This window comes from Salminus brasiliensis, chromosome 2, assembly GCF_030463535.1.
Source record: "Salminus brasiliensis chromosome 2, fSalBra1.hap2, whole genome shotgun sequence".
NCBI lineage: Eukaryota > Metazoa > Chordata > Actinopteri > Characiformes > Bryconidae > Salminus > Salminus brasiliensis.
Genome location: NC_132879.1, coordinates 59,327,419 through 59,344,948, shown reverse-complemented (window position 1 = coordinate 59,344,948; position 17,530 = coordinate 59,327,419). Strand labels below are relative to the sequence as shown.

At 48.4% G+C, this 17,530-nt stretch overlaps 27 non-coding genes across 27 annotated transcripts; 17 read left to right on the top strand and 10 right to left on the bottom strand.

Moving 5' to 3' along the window:
- Nucleotides 1–138: 138 nt before the first annotated feature.
- trnad-guc (transfer RNA aspartic acid (anticodon GUC)) lies at nt 139–210 on the top strand. The gene has a single exon. It is a non-coding gene; the product is annotated as a tRNA-Asp (tRNA).
- Nucleotides 211–303: 93 nt separating this feature from the next.
- trnag-ucc (transfer RNA glycine (anticodon UCC)) lies at nt 304–375 on the bottom strand. The gene has a single exon. It is a non-coding gene; the product is annotated as a tRNA-Gly (tRNA).
- Nucleotides 376–916: 541 nt separating this feature from the next.
- Nucleotides 917–989, top strand: trnav-uac (transfer RNA valine (anticodon UAC)). Its single transcript has one exon. It is a non-coding gene; the product is annotated as a tRNA-Val (tRNA).
- A 570-nt stretch (nt 990–1,559) lies between these two features.
- On the top strand, nt 1,560–1,631 carry trnad-guc (transfer RNA aspartic acid (anticodon GUC)). The gene has a single exon. It is a non-coding gene; the product is annotated as a tRNA-Asp (tRNA).
- Nucleotides 1,632–1,724: 93 nt separating this feature from the next.
- On the bottom strand, nt 1,725–1,796 carry trnag-ucc (transfer RNA glycine (anticodon UCC)). Its single transcript has one exon. It is a non-coding gene; the product is annotated as a tRNA-Gly (tRNA).
- A 541-nt stretch (nt 1,797–2,337) lies between these two features.
- Nucleotides 2,338–2,410, top strand: trnav-uac (transfer RNA valine (anticodon UAC)). The gene has a single exon. It is a non-coding gene; the product is annotated as a tRNA-Val (tRNA).
- Nucleotides 2,411–3,758: 1,348 nt separating this feature from the next.
- On the top strand, nt 3,759–3,831 carry trnav-uac (transfer RNA valine (anticodon UAC)). Its single transcript has one exon. It is a non-coding gene; the product is annotated as a tRNA-Val (tRNA).
- Nucleotides 3,832–4,566: 735 nt separating this feature from the next.
- Nucleotides 4,567–4,638, bottom strand: trnag-ucc (transfer RNA glycine (anticodon UCC)). Its single transcript has one exon. It is a non-coding gene; the product is annotated as a tRNA-Gly (tRNA).
- Nucleotides 4,639–5,179: 541 nt separating this feature from the next.
- trnav-uac (transfer RNA valine (anticodon UAC)) lies at nt 5,180–5,252 on the top strand. Its single transcript has one exon. It is a non-coding gene; the product is annotated as a tRNA-Val (tRNA).
- A 1,348-nt stretch (nt 5,253–6,600) lies between these two features.
- On the top strand, nt 6,601–6,673 carry trnav-uac (transfer RNA valine (anticodon UAC)). The gene has a single exon. It is a non-coding gene; the product is annotated as a tRNA-Val (tRNA).
- A 568-nt stretch (nt 6,674–7,241) lies between these two features.
- On the top strand, nt 7,242–7,313 carry trnad-guc (transfer RNA aspartic acid (anticodon GUC)). Its single transcript has one exon. It is a non-coding gene; the product is annotated as a tRNA-Asp (tRNA).
- A 93-nt stretch (nt 7,314–7,406) lies between these two features.
- On the bottom strand, nt 7,407–7,478 carry trnag-ucc (transfer RNA glycine (anticodon UCC)). The gene has a single exon. It is a non-coding gene; the product is annotated as a tRNA-Gly (tRNA).
- A 541-nt stretch (nt 7,479–8,019) lies between these two features.
- trnav-uac (transfer RNA valine (anticodon UAC)) lies at nt 8,020–8,092 on the top strand. Its single transcript has one exon. It is a non-coding gene; the product is annotated as a tRNA-Val (tRNA).
- Nucleotides 8,093–8,817: 725 nt separating this feature from the next.
- On the bottom strand, nt 8,818–8,889 carry trnag-ucc (transfer RNA glycine (anticodon UCC)). Its single transcript has one exon. It is a non-coding gene; the product is annotated as a tRNA-Gly (tRNA).
- Nucleotides 8,890–9,430: 541 nt separating this feature from the next.
- trnav-uac (transfer RNA valine (anticodon UAC)) lies at nt 9,431–9,503 on the top strand. The gene has a single exon. It is a non-coding gene; the product is annotated as a tRNA-Val (tRNA).
- A 735-nt stretch (nt 9,504–10,238) lies between these two features.
- Nucleotides 10,239–10,310, bottom strand: trnag-ucc (transfer RNA glycine (anticodon UCC)). Its single transcript has one exon. It is a non-coding gene; the product is annotated as a tRNA-Gly (tRNA).
- Nucleotides 10,311–10,851: 541 nt separating this feature from the next.
- trnav-uac (transfer RNA valine (anticodon UAC)) lies at nt 10,852–10,924 on the top strand. Its single transcript has one exon. It is a non-coding gene; the product is annotated as a tRNA-Val (tRNA).
- A 570-nt stretch (nt 10,925–11,494) lies between these two features.
- On the top strand, nt 11,495–11,566 carry trnad-guc (transfer RNA aspartic acid (anticodon GUC)). Its single transcript has one exon. It is a non-coding gene; the product is annotated as a tRNA-Asp (tRNA).
- Nucleotides 11,567–11,659: 93 nt separating this feature from the next.
- Nucleotides 11,660–11,731, bottom strand: trnag-ucc (transfer RNA glycine (anticodon UCC)). Its single transcript has one exon. It is a non-coding gene; the product is annotated as a tRNA-Gly (tRNA).
- Nucleotides 11,732–12,272: 541 nt separating this feature from the next.
- Nucleotides 12,273–12,345, top strand: trnav-uac (transfer RNA valine (anticodon UAC)). Its single transcript has one exon. It is a non-coding gene; the product is annotated as a tRNA-Val (tRNA).
- A 735-nt stretch (nt 12,346–13,080) lies between these two features.
- Nucleotides 13,081–13,152, bottom strand: trnag-ucc (transfer RNA glycine (anticodon UCC)). Its single transcript has one exon. It is a non-coding gene; the product is annotated as a tRNA-Gly (tRNA).
- A 541-nt stretch (nt 13,153–13,693) lies between these two features.
- On the top strand, nt 13,694–13,766 carry trnav-uac (transfer RNA valine (anticodon UAC)). Its single transcript has one exon. It is a non-coding gene; the product is annotated as a tRNA-Val (tRNA).
- Nucleotides 13,767–15,114: 1,348 nt separating this feature from the next.
- trnav-uac (transfer RNA valine (anticodon UAC)) lies at nt 15,115–15,187 on the top strand. Its single transcript has one exon. It is a non-coding gene; the product is annotated as a tRNA-Val (tRNA).
- A 568-nt stretch (nt 15,188–15,755) lies between these two features.
- trnad-guc (transfer RNA aspartic acid (anticodon GUC)) lies at nt 15,756–15,827 on the top strand. The gene has a single exon. It is a non-coding gene; the product is annotated as a tRNA-Asp (tRNA).
- A 93-nt stretch (nt 15,828–15,920) lies between these two features.
- Nucleotides 15,921–15,992, bottom strand: trnag-ucc (transfer RNA glycine (anticodon UCC)). The gene has a single exon. It is a non-coding gene; the product is annotated as a tRNA-Gly (tRNA).
- Nucleotides 15,993–16,533: 541 nt separating this feature from the next.
- On the top strand, nt 16,534–16,606 carry trnav-uac (transfer RNA valine (anticodon UAC)). The gene has a single exon. It is a non-coding gene; the product is annotated as a tRNA-Val (tRNA).
- Nucleotides 16,607–17,331: 725 nt separating this feature from the next.
- On the bottom strand, nt 17,332–17,403 carry trnag-ucc (transfer RNA glycine (anticodon UCC)). The gene has a single exon. It is a non-coding gene; the product is annotated as a tRNA-Gly (tRNA).
- Nucleotides 17,404–17,530: the final 127 nt, after the last annotated feature.

The following is a 17,530-nucleotide window of genomic DNA, read 5'->3' as shown; positions in this document are numbered from 1 at the left end:
TGAGAAAGAGTTTCCTTTCACAAGGAGTCAGACTTCTGAAAGAATGAGCATGACAGACTGATGCAGAAAGATGCAGATCTGCAACCTCAGCCCAGATCCGTACTGTCATCTGTTGCTGAAGAACCTCACCCAGGGGCTTCCTCGTTAGTATAGTGGTTAGTATCTCCGCCTGTCACGCGGAAGACCGGGGTTCGATTCCCCGACGGGGAGGTTGTGATTTTTTTCGGTTCTAACGACAGACATGACAGAGGCAGCCAAAGCTTGAAAAGCAAAATGCTGCCAAGTACAATGCGCCAAAAGCCATGCATTGGCCGGGAATCGAACCCGGGTCAACTGCTTGGAAGGCAGCTATGCTCACCACTATACCACCAATGCTACACACTTAACCACAGAAAGTGCAATACACAGTAACCTGGCCAAGTCCTTCAAACAGATGAAGAGATTCCTTTCAAAAGGAGTCAAACTGCTGAAAGGAACAGTTTCACAGGCTGATGCACACAACTGCAGAGCTGCTACCTCAGCCCTGATCCGCATTGTTGTCTGATGCAAAATAGGACCCAGCTATGCCTTCGTAAGCAGTGAAGTGGACAGTATCTATGCCTTTCACGCGGAAGACCGGGATTGGATTCCCCGATGGAGAGGTTGTCTTTTATTCTGTTCTTTCGACAGAAGTGTAAAAATGTACGAAACAAATCTTTGCCAAGTGTGACGAACCAAAGGTCCTGCGTTTGCCTGGAAACCGACCCGGGGCAACAGCTTGGAGGCAGCTATGCTATCACCTGTGTCACCAACGCTGCAAAAGCCACCGATGTTGACTCTGTTTCAAGGACCGAGGTACAAAGTTTCAGGTGGGACGTTGGTCCCGAAACCTGTCGTTGTCATTGTAGGACACAAGCACACAACTGCCCAGGGCCTGGTTTCTGTAGTGTAGTGGTTATCACATTTGCTTTACACGCGAAAGGTCCCTGGTTCGAAACCAGGCAGAAACAGTGACTTTTGGGTTGGATTTTGATAGTTCTAGTTTTCGTTTTGGCCTCTCTGGCGGACTCACTGTTAAAAGGAACACTGGAGAATGCAGGCATCGATCCTGCTACCACTTACACGCTGAGCCAGCGCTCCACCATTTGAGCTAATTACCCCTGGGGAAGAATTTGATGTTTGCCTGTCATGGCAAGAACATAACAATTTACAAGGTCAAAGAGCGCTGGCAGTCCACGCCTACACTCTCTGGACTTTCATTCTAGCGTTCCGAGTTCAAATCCCGATGGATCCTGTCTTTCCGAAAAGACAAAAAAGGGGCGTGGCCTTTGTACTCCATGTCATGCTTCAGAAAAGAAAAGCCACTGTGCAGTAGTGACTCAAGGGCATGGTGTTTGCTGACAATATTTGAGATGTTGAGATGCCTGACCAAGTCCTTCAACTGAGAAAGAGTTTCCTTTCACAAGGAGTCAGACTTCTGAAAGAATGAGCATGACAGACTGATGCAGAAAGATGCAGATCTGCAACCTCAGCCCAGATCCGTACTGTCATCTGTTGCTGAAGAACCTCACCCACGGGCTTCCTCGTTAGTATAGTGGTTAGTATCTCCGCCTGTCACGCGGAAGACCGGGGTTCGATTCCCCGACGGGGAGATTGTGATTTTTTTCGGTTCTAACGACAGACGTGACAGAGGCGGCCAAAGCTTGAAAAGCAAAATGTTGCCAAGTACAATGCGCCAAAAGCCATGCATTGTCCGGGAATCGAACCCGGGTCAACTGCTTGGAAGGCAGCTATGCTCACCACTATACCACCAATGCTACACACTTAACCACAGAAAGTGCAATACACAGTAACCTGGCCAAGTCCTTCAAACAGATGAAGAGATTCCTTTCAAAAGGAGTCAAACTGCTGAAAGGAACAGTTTCACAGGCTGATGCACACAACTGCAGAGCTGCTACCTCAGCCCTGATCCGCATTGTTGTCTGATGCAAAATAGGACCCAGCTATGCCTTCGTAAGCAGTGAAGTGGACAGTATCTATGCCTTTCACGCGGAAGACCGGGATTGGATTCCACGATGGAGAGGTTGTCTTTTATTCTGTTCTTTCGACAGAAGTGTAAAAATGTACGAAACAAATCTTTGCCAAGTGTGACGAACCAAAGGTCCTGCGTTTGCCTGGAAACCGACCCGGGGCAACAGCTTGGAGGCAGCTATGCTATCACCTGTGTCACCAACGCTGCAAAAGCCACCGATGTTGACTCTGTTTCAAGGACCGAGGTACAAAGTTTCAGGTGGGACGTTGGTCCCGAAACCTGTCGTTGTCATTGTAGGACACAAGCACACAACTTCCCAGGGCCTGGTTTCTGTAGTGTAGTGGTTATCACATTCGCTTTACGCGCGAAAGGTCCCTGGTTCGAAACCAGGCAGAAACAATGACTTTTGGGTTGGATTTTGATAGTTCTAGTTTTCGTTTTGGCCTCTCTGGCGGACACACTGTTAAAAGGAACACTGGAGAATGCAGGCATCGATCCTGCTACCACTTACACGCTGAGCCAGCGCTCCACCATTTGAGCTAATTACCCCTGGGGAAGAATTTGATGTTTGCCTGTCATGGCAAGAACATAACAATTTACAAGGTCAAAGAGCGCTGGCAGTCCACGCCTACACTCTCTGGACTTTCATTCTAGCGTTCCGAGTTCAAATCCCGATGGATCCTGTCTTTCCGAAAAGACAAAAAAGGGGCGTGGCCTTTGTACTCCATGTCATGCTTCAGAAAAGAAAAGCCACTGTGCAGTAGTGACTCAAGGGCATGGTGTTTGCTGACAATATTTGAGATGTTGAGATGCCTGACCAAGTCCTTCAACTGAGAAAGAGTTTCCTTTCACAAGGAGTCAGACTTCTGAAAGAATGAGCATGACAGACTGATGCAGAAAGATGCAGATCTGCAACCTCAGCCCAGATCCGTACTGTCATCTGTTGCTGAAGAACCTCACCCAGGGGCTTCCTAGTTAGTATAGTGGTTAGTAGCTCCGCCTGTCACGCGGAAGACCGGGGTTCGATTCCCCGACGGGGAGGTTGTGATTTTTTTCGGTTCTAACGACAGACGTGACAGAGGCAGCCAAAGCTTGAAAAGCAAAATGTTGCCAAGTACAATGCGCCAAAAGCCATGCATTGGCCAGGAATCGAACCCGGGTCAACTGCTTGGAAGGCAGCTCTGCTCACCACTATACCACCAATGCTACACACTTAACCACAGAAAGTGCAATACACAGTAACCTGGCCAAGTCCTTCAAACAGATGAAGAGATTCCTGTCAAAAGGAGTCAAACTGCTGAAAGGAACAGTTTCACAGGCTGATGCACACAACTGCAGAGCTGCTACCTCAGCCCTGATCCGCATTGTTGTCTGATGCAAAATAGGACCCAGCTATGCCTTCGTAAGCAGTGAAGTGGACAGTATCTATGCCTTTCACGCGGAAGACCGGGATTGGATTCCCCGATGGAGAGGTTGTCTTTTATTCTGTTCTTTCGACAGAAGTGTAAAATTGTACGAAACAAATCTTTGCCAAGTGTGACGACCCAAAGGTCCTGCGTTTGCCTGGAAACCGACCCGGGGCAACAGCTTGGAGGCAGCTATGCTATCACCTGTGTCACCAACGCTGCAAAAGCCACCGATGTTGACTCTGTTTCAAGGACCGAGGTACAAAGTTTCAGGTGGGACGTTGGTCCCGAAACCTGTCGTTGTCATTGTAGGACACAAGCACACAACTGCCCAGGGCCTGGTTTCTGTAGTGTAGTGCTTATCACATTCGCTTTACACGTGAAAGGTCCCTGGTTCGAAACCAGGCAGAAACAGTGACTTTTGGGTTGGATTTTGATAGTTCTAGTTTTCGTTTTGGCCTCTCTGGCGGACTCACTGTTAAAAGGAACACTGGAGAATGCAGGCATCGATCCTGCTACCACTTACACGCTGAGCCAGCGCTCCACCATTTGAGCTAATTACCCCTGGGGAAGAATTTGATGTTTGCCTGTCATGGCAAGAACATAACAATTTACAAGGTCAAAGAGCGCTGGCAGTCCACGCCTACACTCTCTGGACTTTCATTCTAGCGTTCCGAGTTCAAATCCCGATGGATCCTGTCTTTCCGAAAAGACAAAAAAGGGGCGTGGCCTTTGTACTCCATGTCATGCTTCAGAAAAGAAAAGCCACTGTGCAGTAGTGACTCAAGGGCATGGTGTTTGCTGACAATATTTGAGTTGTTGAGATGCCTGACCAAGTCCTTCAACTGAGAAAGAGTTTCCTTTCACAAGGAGTCAGACTTCTGAAAGAATGAGCATGACAGACTGATGCAGAAAGATGCAGATCTGCAACCTCAGCCCAGATCCGTACTGTCATCTGTTGCTGAAGAACCTCACCCAGTGGCTTCCTCGTTAGTATAGTGGTTAGTATCTCCGCCTGTCACGCGGAAGACAGGGGTTCGATTCCCCGACGGGGAGATTGTGATTTTTTTCGGTTCTAACGACAGACGTGACAGAGGCGGCCAAAGCTTGAAAAGCAAAATGTTGCCAAGTACAATGCGCCAAAAGCCATGCATTGGCCGGGAATCGAACCCGGGTCAACTGCTTGGAAGGCAGCTATGCTCACCACTATACCACCAATGCTACACACTTAACCACAGAAAGTGCAATACACAGTAACCTGGCCAAGTCCTTCAAACAGATGAAGAGATTCCTTTCAAAAGGAGTCAAACTGCTGAAAGGAACAGTTTCACAGGCTGATGCACACAACTGCAGAGCTGCTACCTCAGCCCTGATCCGCATTGTTGTCTGATGCAAAATAGGACCCAGCTATGCCTTCGTAAGCAGTGAAGTGGACAGTATCTATGCCTTTCACGCGGAAGACCGGGATTGGATTCCACGATGGAGAGGTTGTCTTTTATTCTGTTCTTTCGACAGAAGTGTAAAAATGTACGAAACAAATCTTTGCCAAGTGTGACGAACCAAAGGTCCTGCGTTTGCCTGGAAACCGACCCGGGGCAACAGCTTGGAGGCAGCTATGCTATCACCTGTGTCACCAACGCTGCAAAAGCCACCGATGTTGACTCTGTTTCAAGGACCGAGGTACAAAGTTTCAGGTGGGACGTTGGTCCCGAAACCTGTCGTTGTCATTGTAGGACACAAGCACACAACTTCCCAGGGCCTGGTTTCTGTAGTGTAGTGGTTATCACATTCGCTTTACACGCGAAAGGTCCCTGGTTCGAAACCAGGCAGAAACAATGACTTTTGGGTTGGATTTTGATAGTTCTAGTTTTCGTTTTGGCCTCTCTGGCGGACACACTGTTAAAAGGAACACTGGAGAATGCAGGCATCGATCCTGCTACCACTTACACGCTGAGCCAGCGCTCCACCATTTGAGCTAATTACCCCTGGGGAAGAATTTGATGTTTGCCTGTCATGGCAAGAACATAACAATTTACAAGGTCAAAGAGCGCTGGCAGTCCACGCCTACACTCTCTGGACTTTCATTCTAGCGTTCCGAGTTCAAATCCCGATGGATCCTGTCTTTCCGAAAAGACAAAAAAGGGGCGTGGCCTTTGTACTCCATGTCATGCTTCAGAAAAGAAAAGCCACTGTGCAGTAGTGACTCAAGGGCATGGTGTTTGCTGACAATATTTGAGATGTTGAGATGCCTGACCAAGTCCTTCAACTGAGAAAGAGTTTCCTTTCACAAGGAGTCAGACTTCTGAAAGAATGAGCATGACAGACTGATGCAGAAAGATGCAGATCTGCAACCTCAGCCCAGATCCGTACTGTCATCTGTTGCTGAAGAACCTCACCCAGGGGCTTCCTAGTTAGTATAGTGGTTAGTATCTCCGCCTGTCACGCGGAAGACCGGGGTTCGATTCCCCGACGGGGAGATTGTGATTTTTTTCGGTTCTAACGACAGACGTGACAGAGGCAGCCAAAGCTTGAAAAGCAAAATGTTGCCAAGTACAATGCGCCAAAAGCCATGCATTGGCCAGGAATCGAACCCGGGTCAACTGCTTGGAAGGCAGCTCTGCTCACCACTATACCACCAATGCTACACACTTAACCACAGAAAGTGCAATACACAGTAACCTGGCCAAGTCCTTCAAACAGATGAAGAGATTCCTGTCAAAAGGAGTCAAACTGCTGAAAGGAACAGTTTCACAGGCTGATGCACACAACTGCAGAGCTGCTACCTCAGCCCTGATCCGCATTGTTGTCTGATGCAAAATAGGACCCAGCTATGCCTTCGTAAGCAGTGAAGTGGACAGTATCTATGCCTTTCACGCGGAAGACCGGGATTGGATTCCCCGATGGAGAGGTTGTCTTTTATTCTGTTCTTTCGACAGAAGTGTAAAAATGTACGAAACAAATCTTTGCCAAGTGTGACGAACCAAAGGTCCTGCGTTTGCCTGGAAACCGACCCGGGGCAACAGCTTGGAGGCAGCTATGCTATCACCTGTGTCACCAACGCTGCAAAAGCCACCGATGTTGACTCTGTTTCAAGGACCGAGGTACAAAGTTTCAGGTGGGACGTTGGTCCCGAAACCTGTCGTTGTCATTGTAGGACACAAGCACACAACTGCCCAGGGCCTGGTTTCTGTAGTGTAGTGCTTATCACATTCGCTTTACACGCGAAAGGTCCCTGGTTCGAAACCAGGCAGAAACAGTGACTTTTGGGTTGGATTTTGATAGTTCTAGTTTTCGTTTTGGCCTCTCTGGCGGACTCACTGTTAAAAGGAACACTGGAGAATGCAGGCATCGATCCTGCTACCACTTACACGCTGAGCCAGCGCTCCACCATTTGAGCTAATTACCCCTGGGGAAGAATTTGATGTTTGCCTGTCATGGCAAGAACATAACAATTTACAAGGTCAAAGAGCGCTGGCAGTCCACGCCTACACTCTCTGGACTTTCATTCTAGCGTTCCGAGTTCAAATCCCGATGGATCCTGTCTTTCCGAAAAGACAAAAAAGGGGCGTGGCCTTTGTACTCCATGTCATGCTTCAGAAAAGAAAAGCCACTGTGCAGTAGTGACTCAAGGGCATGGTGTTTGCTGACAATATTTGAGATGTTGAGATGCCTGACCAAGTCCTTCAACTGAGAAAGTTTCCTTTCACAAGGAGTCAGACTTTTGAAAGAATGAGCATGACAGACTGATGCAGAAAGATGCAGATCTGCAACCTCAGCCCAGATCCGTCCTGTCATCTGTTGCTGAAGAACCTCACCCAGGGGCTTCCTCGTTAGTATAGTGGTTAGTATCTCCGCCTGTCACGCGGAAGACCGGGGTTCGATTCCCCGACGGGGAGATTGTGATTTTTTTCGGTTCTAACGACAGACGTGACAGAGGCGGCCAAAGCTTGAAAAGCAAAATGTTGCCAAGTACAATGCGCCAAAAGCCATGCATTGGCCGGGAATCGAACCCGGGTCAACTGCTTGGAAGGCAGCTATGCTCACCACTATACCACCAATGCGACACACTTAACCACAGAAAGTGCAATACACAGTAACCTGGCCAAGTCCTTCAAACAGATGAAGAGATTCCTTTCAAAAGGAGTCAAACTGCTGAAAGGAACAGTTTCACAGGCTGATGCACACAACTGCAGAGCTGCTACCTCAGCCCTGATCCGCATTGTTGTCTGATGCAAAATAGGACCCAGCTATGCCTTCGTAAGCAGTGAAGTGGACAGTATCTATGCCTTTCACGCGGAAGACCGGGATTGGATTCCCCGATGGAGAGGTTGTCTTTTATTCTGTTCTTTCGACAGAAGTGTAAAAATGTACGAAACAAATCTTTGCCAAGTGTGACGAACCAAAGGTCCTGCGTTTGCCTGGAAACCGACCCGGGGCAACAGCTTGGAGGCAGCTATGCTATCACCTGTGTCACCAACGCTGCAAAAGCCACCGATGTTGACTCTGTTTCAAGGACCGAGGTACAAAGTTTCAGGTGGGACGTTGGTCCCGAAACCTGTCGTTGTCATTGTAGGACACAAGCACACAACTTCCCAGGGCCTGGTTTCTGTAGTGTAGTGGTTATCACATTCGCTTTACACGCGAAAGGTCCCTGGTTCGAAACCAGGCAGAAACAGTGACTTTTGGGTTGGATTTTGATAGTTCTAGTTTTCGTTTTGGCCTCTCTGGCAGACACACTGTTAAAAGGAACACTGGAGAATGCAGGCATCGATCCTGCTACCACTTACACGCTGAGCCAGCGCTCCACCATTTGAGCTAATTACCCCTGGGGAAGAATTTGATGTTTGCCTGTCATGGCAAGAACATAACAATTTACAAGGTCAAAGAGCGCTGGCAGTCCACGCCTACACTCTCTGGACTTTCATTCTAGCGTTCCGAGTTCAAATCCCGATGGATCCTGTCTTTCCGAAAAGACAAAAAAGGGGCGTGGCCTTTGTACTCCATGTCATGCTTCAGAAAAGAAAAGCCACTGTGCAGTAGTGACTCAAGGGCATGGTGTTTGCTGACAATATTTGAGATGTTGAGATGCCTGACCAAGTCCTTCAACTGAGAAAGAGTTTCCTTTCACAAGGAGTCAGACTTCTGAAAGAATGAGCATGACAGACTGATGCAGATCTGCAACCTCAGCCCAGATCCGTACTGTCATCTGTTGCTGAAGAACCTCACCCAGGGGCTTCCTCGTTAGTATAGTGGTTAGTATCTCCGCCTGTCACGCGGAATACCGGGGTTCGATTCCCCGACGGGGAGATTGTGATTTTTTTCGGTTCTAACGACAGACGTGACAGAGGCGGCCAAAGCTTGAAAAGCAAAATGTTGCCAAGTACAATGCGCCAAAAGCCATGCATTGGCCGGGAATCGAACCCGGGTCAACTGCTTGGAAGGCAGCTATGCTCACCACTATACCACCAATGCTACACACTTAACCACAGAAAGTGCAATACACAGTAACCTGGCCAAGTCCTTCAAACAGATGAAGAGATTCCTTTCAAAAGGAGTCAAACTGCTGAAAGGAACAGTTTCACAGGCTGATGCACACAACTGCAGAGCTGCTACCTCAGCCCTGATCCGCATTGTTGTCTGATGCAAAATAGGACCCAGCTATGCCTTCGTAAGCAGTGAAGTGGACAGTATCTATGCCTTTCACGCGGAAGACCGGGATTGGATTCCCCGATGGAGAGGTTGTCTTTTATTCTGTTCTTTCGACAGAAGTGTAAAAATGTACGAAACAAATCTTTGCCAAGTGTGACGAACCAAAGGTCCTGCGTTTGCCTGGAAACCGACCCGGGGCAACAGCTTGGAGGCAGCTATGCTATCACCTGTGTCACCAACGCTGCAAAAGCCACCGATGTTGACTCTGTTTCAAGGACCAAGGTACAAAGTTTCAGGTGGGACGTTGGTCCCGAAACCTGTCGTTGTCATTGTAGGACACAAGCACACAACTGCCCAGGGCCTGGTTTCTGTAGTGTAGTGGTTATCACGTTCGCTTTACACGCGAAAGGTCCCTGGTTCGAAACCAGGCAGAAACAGTGACTTTTGGGTTGGATTTTGATAGTTCTAGTTTTCGTTTTGGCCTCTCTGGCGGACTCACTGTTAAAAGGAACACTGGAGAATGCAGGCATCGATCCTGCTACCACTTACACGCTGAGCCAGCGCTCCACCATTTGAGCTAATTACCCCTGGGGAAGAATTTGATGTTTGCCTGTCATGGCAAGAACATAACAATTTACAAGGTCAAAGAGCGCTGGCAGTCCACGCCTACACTCTCTGGACTTTCATTCTAGCGTTCCGAGTTCAAATCCCGATGGATCCTGTCTTTCCGAAAAGACAAAAAAGGGGCGTGGCCTTTGTACTCCATGTCATGCTTCAGAAAAGAAAAGCCACTGTGCAGTAGTGACTCAAGGGCATGGTGTTTGCTGACAATATTTGAGATGTTGAGATGCCTGACCAAGTCCTTCAACTGAGAAAGAGTTTCCTTTCACAAGGAGTCAGACTTCTGAAAGAATGAGCATGACAGACTGATGCAGAAAGATGCAGATCTGCAACCTCAGCCCAGATCCGTACTGTCATCTGTTGCTGAAGAACCTCACCCAGGGGCTTCCTAGTTAGTATAGTGGTTAGTATCTCCGCCTGTCACGCGGAAGACCGGGGTTCGATTCCCCGACGGGGAGATTGTGATTTTTTTCGGTTCTAACGACAGACGTGACAGAGGCGGCCAAAGCTTGAAAAGCAAAATGTTGCCAAGTACAATGCGCCAAAAGCCATGCATTGGCCAGGAATCGAACCCGGGTCAACTGCTTGGAAGGCAGCTATGCTCACCACTATACCACCAATGCTACACACTTAACCACAGAAAGTGCAATACACAGTAACCTGGCCAAGTCCTTCAAACAGATGAAGAGATTCCTTTCAAAAGGAGTCAAACTGCTGAAAGGAACAGTTTCACAGGCTGATGCACACAACTGCAGAGCTGCTACCTCAGCCCTGATCCGCATTGTTGTCTGATGCAAAATAGGACCCAGCTATGCCTTCGTAAGCAGTGAAGTGGACAGTATCTATGCCTTTCACGCGGAAGACCGGGATTGGATTCCCCGATGGAGAGGTTGTCTTTTATTCTGTTCTTTCGACAGAAGTGTAAAAATGTACGAAACAAATCTTTGCCAAGTGTGACGACCCAAAGGTCCTGCGTTTGCCTGGAAACCGACCCGGGGCAACAGCTTGGAGGCAGCTATGCTATCACCTGTGTCACCAACGCTGCAAAAGCCACCGATGTTGACTCTGTTTCAAGGACCGAGGTACAAAGTTTCAGGTGGGACGTTGGTCCCGAAACCTGTCGTTGTCATTGTAGGACACAAGCACACAACTGCCCAGGGCCTGGTTTCTGTAGTGTAGTGGTTATCACATTCACTTTACACGCGAAAGGTCCCTGGTTCGAAACCAGGCAGAAACAGTGACTTTTGGGTTGGATTTTGATAGTTCTAGTTTTCGTTTTGGCCTCTCTGGCGGACTCACTGTTAAAAGGAACACTGGAGAATGCAGGCATCGATCCTGCTACCACTTACACGCTGAGCCAGCGCTCCACCATTTGAGCTAATTACCCCTGGGGAAGAATTTGATGTTTGCCTGTCATGGCAAGAACATAACAATTTACAAGGTCAAAGAGCGCTGGCAGTCCACGCCTACACTCTCTGGACTTTCATTCTAGCGTTCCGAGTTCAAATCCCGATGGATCCTGTCTTTCCGAAAAGACAAAAAAGGGGCGTGGCCTTTGTACTCCATGTCATGCTTCAGAAAAGAAAAGCCACTGTGCAGTAGTGACTCAAGGGCATGGTGTTTGCTGACAATATTTGAGATGTTGAGATGCCTGACCAAGTCCTTCAACTGAGAAAGAGTTTCCTTTCACAAGGAGTCAGACTTCTGAAAGAATGAGCATGACAGACTGATGCAGAAAGATGCAGATCTGCAACCTCAGCCCAGATCCGTACTGTCATCTGTTGCTGAAGAACCTCACCCAGGGGCTTCCTCGTTAGTATAGTGGTTAGTATCTCCGCCTGTCACGCGGAAGACCGGGGTTCGATTCCCCGACGGGGAGATTGTGATTTTTTTCGGTTCTAACGACAGACGTGACAAAGGCGGCCAAAGCTTGAAAAGCAAAATGTTGCCAAGTACAATGCGCCAAAAGCCATGCATTGGCCGGGAATCGAACCCGGGTCAACTGCTTGGAAGGAAGCTATGCTCACCACTATACCACCAATGCGACACACTTATCCACAGAAAGTGCAATACACAGTAACCTGGCCAAGTCCTTCAAACAGATGAAGAGATTCCTTTCAAAAGGAGTCAAACTGCTGAAAGGAACAGTTTCACAGGCTGATGCACACAACTGCAGAGCTGCTACCTCAGCCCTGATCCGCATTGTTGTCTGATGCAAAATAGGACCCAGCTATGCCTTCGTAAGCAGTGAAGTGGACAGTATCTATGCCTTTCACGCGGAAGACCGGGATTGGATTCCCCGATGGAGAGGTTGTCTTTTATTCTGTTCTTTCGACAGAAGTGTAAAAATGTACGAAACAAATCTTTGCCAAGTGTGACGAACCAAAGGTCCTGCGTTTGCCTGGAAACCGACCCGGGGCAACAGCTTGGAGGCAGCTATGCTATCACCTGTGTCACCAACGCTGCAAAAGCCACCGATGTTGACTCTGTTTCAAGGACCGAGGTACAAAGTTTCAGGTGGGACGTTGGTCCCGAAACCTGTCGTTGTCATTGTAGGACACAAGCACACAACTGCCCAGGGCCTGGTTTCTGTAGTGTAGTGGTTATCACGTTCGCTTTACACGCGAAAGGTCCCTGGTTCGAAACCAGGCAGAAACAACGACCTTTGGGTTGGATTTCGATAGTTCTAGTTTTCGTTTTGGCCTCTCTGGCGGACACACTGTTAAAAGGAACACTGGAGAATGCAGGCATCGATCCTGCTACCACTTACACGCTGAGCCAGCGCTCCACCATTTGAGCTAATTACCCCTGGGGAAGAATTTGATGTTTGCCTGTCATGGCAAGAACATAACAATTTACAAGGTCAAAGAGCGCTGGCAGTCCACGCCTACACTCTCTGGACTTTCATTCTAGCGTTCCGAGTTCAAATCCCGATGGATCCTGTCTTTCCGAAAAGACAAAAAAGGGGCGTGGCCTTTGTACTCCATGTCATGCTTCAGAAAAGAAAAGCCACTGTGCAGTAGTGACTCAAGGGCATGGTGTTTGCTGACAATATTTGAGATGTTGAGATGCCTGACCAAGTCCTTCAACTGAGAAAGAGTTTCCTTTCACAAGGAGTCAGACTTCTGAAAGAATGAGCATGACAGACTGATGCAGAAAGATGCAGATCTGCAACCTCAGCCCAGATCCGTACTGTCATCTGTTGCTGAAGAACCTCACCCAGGGGCTTCCTCGTTAGTATAGTGGTTAGTATCTCCGCCTGTCACGCGGAATACCGGGGTTCGATTCCCCGACGGGGAGATTGTGATTTTTTTCGGTTCTAACGACAGACGTGACAGAGGCGGCCAAAGCTTGAAAAGCAAAATGTTGCCAAGTACAATGCGCCAAAAGCCATGCATTGGCCGGGAATCGAACCCGGGTCAACTGCTTGGAAGGCAGCTATGCTCACCACTATACCACCAATGCTACACACTTAACCACAGAAAGTGCAATACACAGTAACCTGGCCAAGTCCTTCAAACAGATGAAGAGATTCCTTTCAAAAGGAGTCAAACTGCTGAAAGGAACAGTTTCACAGGCTGATGCACACAACTGCAGAGCTGCTACCTCAGCCCTGATCCGCATTGTTGTCTGATGCAAAATAGGACCCAGCTATGCCTTCGTAAGCAGTGAAGTGGACAGTATCTATGCCTTTCACGCGGAAGACCGGGATTGGATTCCACGATGGAGAGGTTGTCTTTTATTCTGTTCTTTCGACAGAAGTGTAAAAATGTACGAAACAAATCTTTGCCAAGTGTGACGAACCAAAGGTCCTGCGTTTGCCTGGAAACCGACCCGGGGCAACAGCTTGGAGGCAGCTATGCTATCACCTGTGTCACCAACGCTGCAAAAGCCACCGATGTTGACTCTGTTTCAAGGACCGAGGTACAAAGTTTCAGGTGGGACGTTGGTCCCGAAACCTGTCGTTGTCATTGTAGGACACAAGCACACAACTTCCCAGGGCCTGGTTTCTGTAGTGTAGTGGTTATCACATTCGCTTTACACGCGAAAGGTCCCTGGTTCGAAACCAGGCAGAAACAATGACTTTTGGGTTGGATTTTGATAGTTCTAGTTTTCGTTTTGGCCTCTCTGGCGGACACACTGTTAAAAGGAACACTGGAGAATGCAGGCATCGATCCTGCTACCACTTACACGCTGAGCCAGCGCTCCACCATTTGAGCTAATTACCCCTGGGGAAGAATTTGATGTTTGCCTGTCATGGCAAGAACATAACAATTTACAAGGTCAAAGAGCGCTGGCAGTCCACGCCTACACTCTCTGGACTTTCATTCTAGCGTTCCGAGTTCAAATCCCGATGGATCCTGTCTTTCCGAAAAGACAAAAAAGGGGCGTGGCCTTTGTACTCCATGTCATGCTTCAGAAAAGAAAAGCCACTGTGCAGTAGTGACTCAAGGGCATGGTGTTTGCTGACAATATTTGAGATGTTGAGATGCCTGACCAAGTCCTTCAACTGAGAAAGAGTTTCCTTTCACAAGGAGTCAGACTTCTGAAAGAATGAGCATGACAGACTGATGCAGAAAGATGCAGATCTGCAACCTCAGCCCAGATCCGTACTGTCATCTGTTGCTGAAGAACCTCACCCAGGGGCTTCCTAGTTAGTATAGTGGTTAGTATCTCCGCCTGTCACGCGGAAGACCGGGGTTCGATTCCCCGACGGGGAGATTGTGATTTTTTTCGGTTCTAACGACAGACGTGACAGAGGCAGCCAAAGCTTGAAAAGCAAAATGTTGCCAAGTACAATGCGCCAAAAGCCATGCATTGGCCAGGAATCGAACCCGGGTCAACTGCTTGGAAGGCAGCTCTGCTCACCACTATACCACCAATGCTACACACTTAACCACAGAAAGTGCAATACACAGTAACCTGGCCAAGTCCTTCAAACAGATGAAGAGATTCCTGTCAAAAGGAGTCAAACTGCTGAAAGGAACAGTTTCACAGGCTGATGCACACAACTGCAGAGCTGCTACCTCAGCCCTGATCCGCATTGTTGTCTGATGCAAAATAGGACCCAGCTATGCCTTCGTAAGCAGTGAAGTGGACAGTATCTATGCCTTTCACGCGGAAGACCGGGATTGGATTCCCCGATGGAGAGGTTGTCTTTTATTCTGTTCTTTCGACAGAAGTGTAAAAATGTACGAAACAAATCTTTGCCAAGTGTGACGAACCAAAGGTCCTGCGTTTGCCTGGAAACCGACCCGGGGCAACAGCTTGGAGGCAGCTATGCTATCACCTGTGTCACCAACGCTGCAAAAGCCACCGATGTTGACTCTGTTTCAAGGACCGAGGTACAAAGTTTCAGGTGGGACGTTGGTCCCGAAACCTGTCGTTGTCATTGTAGGACACAAGCACACAACTGCCCAGGGCCTGGTTTCTGTAGTGTAGTGCTTATCACATTCGCTTTACACGCGAAAGGTCCCTGGTTCGAAACCAGGCAGAAACAGTGACTTTTGGGTTGGATTTTGATAGTTCTAGTTTTCGTTTTGGCCTCTCTGGCGGACTCACTGTTAAAAGGAACACTGGAGAATGCAGGCATCGATCCTGCTACCACTTACACGCTGAGCCAGCGCTCCACCATTTGAGCTAATTACCCCTGGGGAAGAATTTGATGTTTGCCTGTCATGGCAAGAACATAACAATTTACAAGGTCAAAGAGCGCTGGCAGTCCACGCCTACACTCTCTGGACTTTCATTCTAGCGTTCCGAGTTCAAATCCCGATGGATCCTGTCTTTCCGAAAAGACAAAAAAGGGGCGTGGCCTTTGTACTCCATGTCATGCTTCAGAAAAGAAAAGCCACTGTGCAGTAGTGACTCAAGGGCATGGTGTTTGCTGACAATATTTGAGATGTTGAGATGCCTGACCAAGTCCTTCAACTGAGAAAGTTTCCTTTCACAAGGAGTCAGACTTTTGAAAGAATGAGCATGACAGACTGATGCAGAAAGATGCAGATCTGCAACCTCAGCCCAGATCCGTCCTGTCATCTGTTGCTGAAGAACCTCACCCAGGGGCTTCCTCGTTAGTATAGTGGTTAGTATCTCCGCCTGTCACGCGGAAGACCGGGGTTCGATTCCCCGACGGGGAGATTGTGATTTTTTTCGGTTCTAACGACAGACGTGACAGAGGCGGCCAAAGCTTGAAAAGCAAAATGTTGCCAAGTACAATGCGCCAAAAGCCATGCATTGGCCGGGAATCGAACCCGGGTCAACTGCTTGGAAGGCAGCTATGCTCACCACTATACCACCAATGCGACACACTTAACCACAGAAAGTGCAATACACAGTAACCTGGCCAAGTCCTTCAAACAGATGAAGAGATTCCTTTCAAAAGGAGTCAAACTGCTGAAAGGAACAGTTTCACAGGCTGATGCACACAACTGCAGAGCTGCTACCTCAGCCCTGATCCGCATTGTTGTCTGATGCAAAATAGGACCCAGCTATGCCTTCGTAAGCAGTGAAGTGGACAGTATCTATGCCTTTCACGCGGAAGACCGGGATTGGATTCCCCGATGGAGAGGTTGTCTTTTATTCTGTTCTTTCGACAGAAGTGTAAAAATGTACGAAACAAATCTTTGCCAAGTGTGACGAACCAAAGGTCCTGCGTTTGCCTGGAAACCGACCCGGGGCAACAGCTTGGAGGCAGCTATGCTATCACCTGTGTCACCAACGCTGCAAAAGCCACCGATGTTGACTCTGTTTCAAGGACCGAGGTACAAAGTTTCAGGTGGGACGTTGGTCCCGAAACCTGTCGTTGTCATTGTAGGACACAAGCACACAACTTCCCAGGGCCTGGTTTCTGTAGTGTAGTGGTTATCACATTCGCTTTACACGCGAAAGGTCCCTGGTTCGAAACCAGGCAGAAACAGTGACTTTTGGGTTGGATTTTGATAGTTCTAGTTTTCGTTTTGGCCTCTCTGGCAGACACACTGTTAAAAGGAACACTGGAGAATGCAGGCATCGATCCTGCTACCACTTACACGCTGAGCCAGCGCTCCACCATTTGAGCTAATTACCCCTGGGGAAGAATTTGATGTTTGCCTGTCATGGCAAGAACATAACAATTTACAAGGTCAAAGAGCGCTGGCAGTCCACGCCTACACTCTCTGGACTTTCATTCTAGCGTTCCGAGTTCAAATCCCGATGGATCCTGTCTTTCCGAAAAGACAAAAAAGGGGCGTGGCCTTTGTACTCCATGTCATGCTTCAGAAAAGAAAAGCCACTGTGCAGTAGTGACTCAAGGGCATGGTGTTTGCTGACAATATTTGAGATGTTGAGATGCCTGACCAAGTCCTTCAACTGAGAAAGAGTTTCCTTTCACAAGGAGTCAGACTTCTGAAAGAATGAGCATGACAGACTGATGCAGATCTGCAACCTCAGCCCAGATCCGTACTGTCATCTGTTGCTGAAGAACCTCACCCAGGGGCTTCCTCGTTAGTATAGTGGTTAGTATCTCCGCCTGTCACGCGGAATACCGGGGTTCGATTCCCCGACGGGGAGATTGTGATTTTTTTCGGTTCTAACGACAGACGTGACAGAGGCGGCCAAAGCTTGAAAAGCAAAATGTTGCCAAGTACAATGCGCCAAAAGCCATGCATTGGCCGGGAATCGAACCCGGGTCAACTGCTTGGAAGGCAGCTATGCTCACCACTATACCACCAATGCTACACACTTAACCACAGAAAGTGCAATACACAGTAACCTGGCCAAGTCCTTCAAACAGATGAAGAGATTCCTTTCAAAAGGAGTCAAACTGCTGAAAGGAACAGTTTCACAGGCTGATGCACACAAC